Genomic DNA, 6,149 nt, shown 5'->3' on the forward strand with positions numbered 1-6,149 from the left:
ATACCAGCAGTGTCCCTTTCTTCGCCACAATAAAACGACGGTTTTTAAGTTTGTAATTGTTTAAAAAAGTTTTTTGGTTATGTTTTTGGTGGGTGTGGTGGGGTGTGTTTTTGTGCAAAAATATTGCCGAGTATGTGGTTTTTTGAAGTATTTTTTAAAAAGGATTCCAGCACTTTACTGAGATGGCTATAGGATTAAAAGAAGTTAAGAGTAAGGGCCTTTGAATTTTTTGTAAATGCTGTAAATTTTAGATAAAATATGAATACGCGGGGGGGTTCAAGCGTAAAAAAATTCCCTTTCATCTTTTTTTTGTTTTGTATATTTTACCATCTATCTATATATATCGTTTTTTTTTTTTTTTTTCTCCCTCCCCCTTTCTCTCCTCCCCCTTTTCTTTTCTGTCTCTCTCTTCCTCTCTCTTTCCTTCCTTCTCTCTCCATCCCCTCTCTCTCTCTCTCTCTTTTCTCTTCTCTCTCTCTCTCTCTCCCTTCTTCCTTTCTCCTTCTCTCTCTCCTCTCTCCTCTTCCTCCTCTTCTCTCTCTCCTCTCTCTCTCTCCTTCTCTCTCTCTCCTCTTCTCTCCTCTCTTTTCCCTTTCTCTTCTCTCCTCTCTCTCTCTCTCTCTCTTTTCTTCTCTCTCAGAGTAAGATTAAAAAATTTGGGGTTTGGGATATGAAAAAAATACGAACCACCACAAAAACACCAACACCACACACACACAACACCAACACCAACACACAACCACCACACACACACACACACACACCATATATATATATAAATAATAATTAAAATTAATATATAATAATAATAAATTTTTAATTTAAGTATATTAAAAATATTAAAATTTTAATATGTATATATATATATAAATTATAAAATATTATATATATATATAATTTTAAATATTTATATATAAAATAATATATATTATATATAAATATATAAATATATAAAAATTTTTATAATATATTATATATATATATTTTTATAATATAATAATAAATAATAAATTATATAAGAAAAAAAAAAATAATATATATATATTGGTGGGTGTTTTTTGTGTGTTGGGGGTGTTTTGGTTGGGGTTGTGTGTTGGGTGGTGTGGTGTGTATGTGTGTGTGTATATATGTATATATATAAATAAGTAATAAAAAATATATATATAATATATAAAATATATTATAATAATATATATTATATTGTGTGTGTTGGTGTTTTTGGGTGGTATAAAATTATATAAAACTTAATAATATATAATATATTATATTATATATATTATTAATATTATATTTATAGTTTGTATGGTGTGTGTGGTGGAAATACATACAATATAATTTACACTAAATTTTAAAAACATATAATGTAATAAATATTTATAATATAATATAATAAAATATATAATATTTTATTTTTATTATACAAGTGGTGGGTGTGTGTGGTGGTGTTGTGTTGAGAATATATAATATATATATTATATTTAAAATTATATATATAAAAAATATAAAATAAAAATATATATATAGCAATAGTTTTATGAAATATACAACATACGGTGTGTATGTATGAGTGTTGTGTGGTGGTGCGGGGTGTGTGGTGTGGTGTGTGTGTGTGTTGGTGGTCGGTGGTATGTGGGTGTGTGGTGTGTGTGGGGTGTGGGGTGTGGGGGGTACATCTAATTTTTACACGCATATACAAACCATTTGATATGTATAGATATACACATTTTAATTAAATTAAGTGGTGGGGGGTTTTGGTGTTGTGGTGTGGGTGGTATGTATAGTATATATATAAATTATATAATAAAATATATATAATATAATATATATATACAAATAAATATATATATATATAATTATATTATATATAATATATATATTTATATAATAGTAAGATTGGCTTACGTGAGTTTGTTCATCACAAAGAAGATTTTTCTATATTTACACACAGACAATGGTGTGAAAGCGTCTTTTTAAAAGGTTAAAAAATAAAACCCAAAATATAAAACAGTATTTTTTTAAATTTTGGGTGTGGGAGAATTTTTATTGATTTTTCCCCTTTTTAACTTTGTTCTAGCATACTTTTTTGGTGTGCCTTTTTTTCTTTTACTTTTTTTGTAAAATTTAATACAAAAGAGTCGCGATGGGGTTTTCGTAAAAACCCTTACGGGGCCCGTGAAAAATTTGAGGGGGGTTTCGCAGTTTTCAGTGCATTCAGCAGCTTCATTTCGGTTCCTTCAGCGGCAGCACGGCGTTCCCCCCAGCCCGAAGGTTGCTGAGCACGAATTGGGGAATTTTTTTTATTTTTTTTTTGGGGTGTGTGTGTGGGTTTTTTTTTTTTTAAAAAAATATAAAATTTATTTATAATATAAAAAAAAAATTTTATTTTTTTTGGGGGTTTGTTTATTTTGAAATATAAAAAATATTTTTATTATATTTTTTTGGGGGTTGGGTTTTTTTTTTTTTTTGTTTTTTGTTTTTGGGTTTGTGTGGGTTTGGGGGGTTTCGGGGGGACTTAAATTTTTAAAAAAAATCCTTTGATTGTTAAAAAAAAAATTAAAATTAGTTTTTGGGGTTTGTGGGGTTTTGGGGGTTGTTTATATTTTTTTTTTAAAAATTATTTTTTAAATTTTTTTTTAAATTTAAAATTTATAAAAAATATTTTTAAAAAAAATTTTTATAAAAAATTTTAAGTAAGTTGGCTTCGTGGGTTTGTTAAACCCAAAAACCTTTTTCACCGAAATGGTTGTAAGTTTTTTAAAGGAAAAATGCCCAAAAAAAAATTTTGTTTTTCTGTTGGGAGAATTTTTATTGAATTTTCCTTTTCCTTTAGTTTAATTTTTTGGGGTTTATTTTTTTTTAATTTTTTAAATATATTAAAAAAAAAAAAAAAAAAAAAACCAAAAAAAAGAAAAAAAACCAAAAAAAAAAACAAAAAAAAAAAAAAAAAAAAAAAAAAAAAAAAAAAAAAAAAAAAAAAATTTAAAAAAAAAAAAAAAAAAAAAAAAAAAAAAATAAAAAAAAAAAAAAAAAAAAAAAAAAAAAAAAAAAAAAAAAAAAAAAAACGAAAAAATTTAAAGGTTTTTCCTTAAATAAATAGGGGAAAAAATTTTGAAATAATTTTTCCCAACAAACATATTTTTTCAAGCGGAATCCTAAAAAATTCTTTAAAAAAAAACCCACAAAATATATTTTAGGGGAAAACCTTTCCAAAACCCTCTTTTTTGCCCCCCCTTTGGCAGTGCCCCATTTTGTTACGCTCGTTTCGAATGGTATTTCCCAAAACCCGTTGGTTCCCCCTTCGGCCGCTTTTCCTTTTCTTCGGCTTAGGGGCCCGGTGCTTTGGGCCTTGGTTCCAGGTGTGGGGTCGGGGGGGGGCGGGTGGGGGGGGGGCCCGTAGGGGGGGGCCCGTGCACGAAACCAAAAACAATTAAAATACAAAAAAATTGATGTTGGGGGGAAAAAAAGGGGTCTAGCTAAAAAATTTAATTCTTTTAAAAATTCAGAAAGATGCGGCCCAAAAAAATTCCCTCGAGATGCACGTTTTAATTTAAAATTTTCCCGAAAAAAACACATCATGTGTATATCTTTATCCGAGTTTCCTACGGCGTTCTTAAAGGATAGATTGGTCTTAAAGAGGATCCAGCCCTTGGTACCCACAGAAAGTGGTTTTTAGCGTTACACTACAGCTTTATGGGGGCTGCGATGCAGAGGATGGGGTCTCTTAATCCAGAGACTTTATACTCCCTTGAAATGCGCTTTTCCTTTACCCCAACGGAGTAAATTTTTTTATTTCCTTTCTCGGACCAAGGAAATTGTATAGAATGATACAACCATTGAATACAAATACAGTTGAAAAAATTTAAAATTTTAAATATATGTCATAATAAACAGGGAAAAGATAAAAAAATATCTGTAATTTATAAAAACACGAAGATGGGAAATTTTTAGTTTTGAAAAATGTTAAATGTGTAGATGGCGTTAGCGGCGTAGATGGGTATTTACACGGGAGTAAGTTTAAAAATCTCTTGAATACTGAAAACAGAGCAAACCCCCAGTTTATTGAAGGGAGGACTTTGCCATACTACAATACAAAAGAATTTTTCTGTAAATAGTTTTTCTCGCTCTTTTCTCTCTCTTCTCTTCTCTCTCTCTCTCTCTCTTCTCTCCTCTTCTCTCTCTCCTCTCCTCTTTCTCTTCTCTCTCTTTCTCTTTCTTCTCTCAATCTTTCTCTCTCTCTCTCTCTCTCTTCCCCTCTCTTCTCTCTCCTCTTCCCTCTCGTCCTTCAAAACCTTTTCTGGAAGACAAGCCACAGTCTCTATTACACAGTTGCGGGTTTTCCCGCAATGCTTTCGTGTATTGGCGTGCACACGTCATACTGTACTATGGAAAATAATATTCACGTTTTGAAGTATAAAAGCTATGAGGAAAAACTGATTATTTTCAGCAAAAAAAGTAAATATCTTTTTTTTTTTTTTTCTTAAATTTTTAACAAAAGACCCGCGAAACTATCGTACTTTTATACGTTACTTGATTAAATAAATACATTTTTCCCCTCTTCCTCGCTTAAAAGCCCCATACAAAAGTAAAAAAAAAGCGTGAAAATTTTTTGCTATAAAATTTATACAACAAAAAGTTTTTTTTATTTTTAATTTAATTTTCAAAAATATGCCGTTTTTTTAAAAATACCCAAAAAAAGAAGAAATAGCATGACAGCTACGAACTTCCTTTTTAGCAGTATTTGGAGATAGTTAAAACTATGTGTTTTTGTGTGGGGTGTTTGGGGTGTGGGTGTGTTTTGTGTGTGTGTGGTGGTGGGTGTGTGTGTGTTGTGAGCGTTGGGGAGGTATGGTGTGACGGGTGGTTGTATGGAGGGTGTTTGGTTTGGGGGGGTTTAATACACACAAATTTTGTGTTGTGTGTGTATGTACCACACCTTGCAAATATGGTTATGGTGTATAACCATTTGTATACCACCCCCCCACCACAGCTATATTTGTTTTTTTTGGTTATATTATTTTATATTAATGGCTATACTACTACTAAATTACACACACACCCAACACACACAAAAAACCACACACACACACACACACACAACACAACACACACACAATGTTATAAAAACAACAAAAATTTATAAATATATATATATAATATATTATAGATATATAGATTTTTTGTATATTATTTTAATTATAAAATTTTAAATTTTATAATAATAATATATATAATATATAAAGATATATAATTATTATTATATAATATATTATATATTATATATATTATTATATATATTTGTGTGTGTGTGTGTGTGGGTGTGTGGGGTGGGGTTTTGGGGTTGGTTATTATATTAATTAAAGTATATATATATATTATATATATATATAATTATATATTAAAATATAATATATTTTAAATATATTTGTAAGGGATATATATTATTATATATTAAAATTAAATATATATATTATATTATATATATAATATAATTATATGCGGGGTTTGTATTCACTGTGACCATGGTGAGTACTGGGAGTCACCTTGTAGAATAAGACTCAAGGGGGAGCGCATTCCACCTTGACTCATAAACCATCAAGGTCGAGCAGGCAGAATTCAGACGTTGTTAAAATTCTTTCTAAAATTTCGGGGTCCCCGAGGCTATTTCATTTTTCCGTTCCGGGGGCGGTTTTATTTTTGGGGGCCCTCCAGGGATTTCCCTTTTCCCCCCGCGCGCCCCTCTGATGGGCCCTATAAATGGGAAAACCAAAAGGGGTTGTGGCAGGCCCCCCCAAAAATTTTAAACCCACGGTTTTTGGAAAGGGCATCTAATCAGCAACATGGTACGAAAAAATTCTGAATGCGAGGGCGCAGTGGAAGAAGGTTTTAAAATTAAAAATTTTTTAAGTAATATAATATATATAAACATATATACCTGTTGGGGGTGTGTATATAATATTATAAATATATATATATATTTAAAATATATATATATATATGTGGGTGTGTGTGTGTGTGTGTGTGTGTGTGTTTGTGTGTGGTGTGTGTGGCGTGTGGGGGGTGTGTGTGTGTATGTTGTGGTTGTGTGGTGTGAGTGTGTGTGGGTTTTTATATTGTATGTATATATGCAGGATGTGTGCTTGAAAATACAT

This window comes from Penaeus monodon, chromosome 9 (assembly GCF_015228065.2).
Source record: "Penaeus monodon isolate SGIC_2016 chromosome 9, NSTDA_Pmon_1, whole genome shotgun sequence".
Classification (NCBI taxonomy): domain Eukaryota; kingdom Metazoa; phylum Arthropoda; class Malacostraca; order Decapoda; family Penaeidae; genus Penaeus; species Penaeus monodon.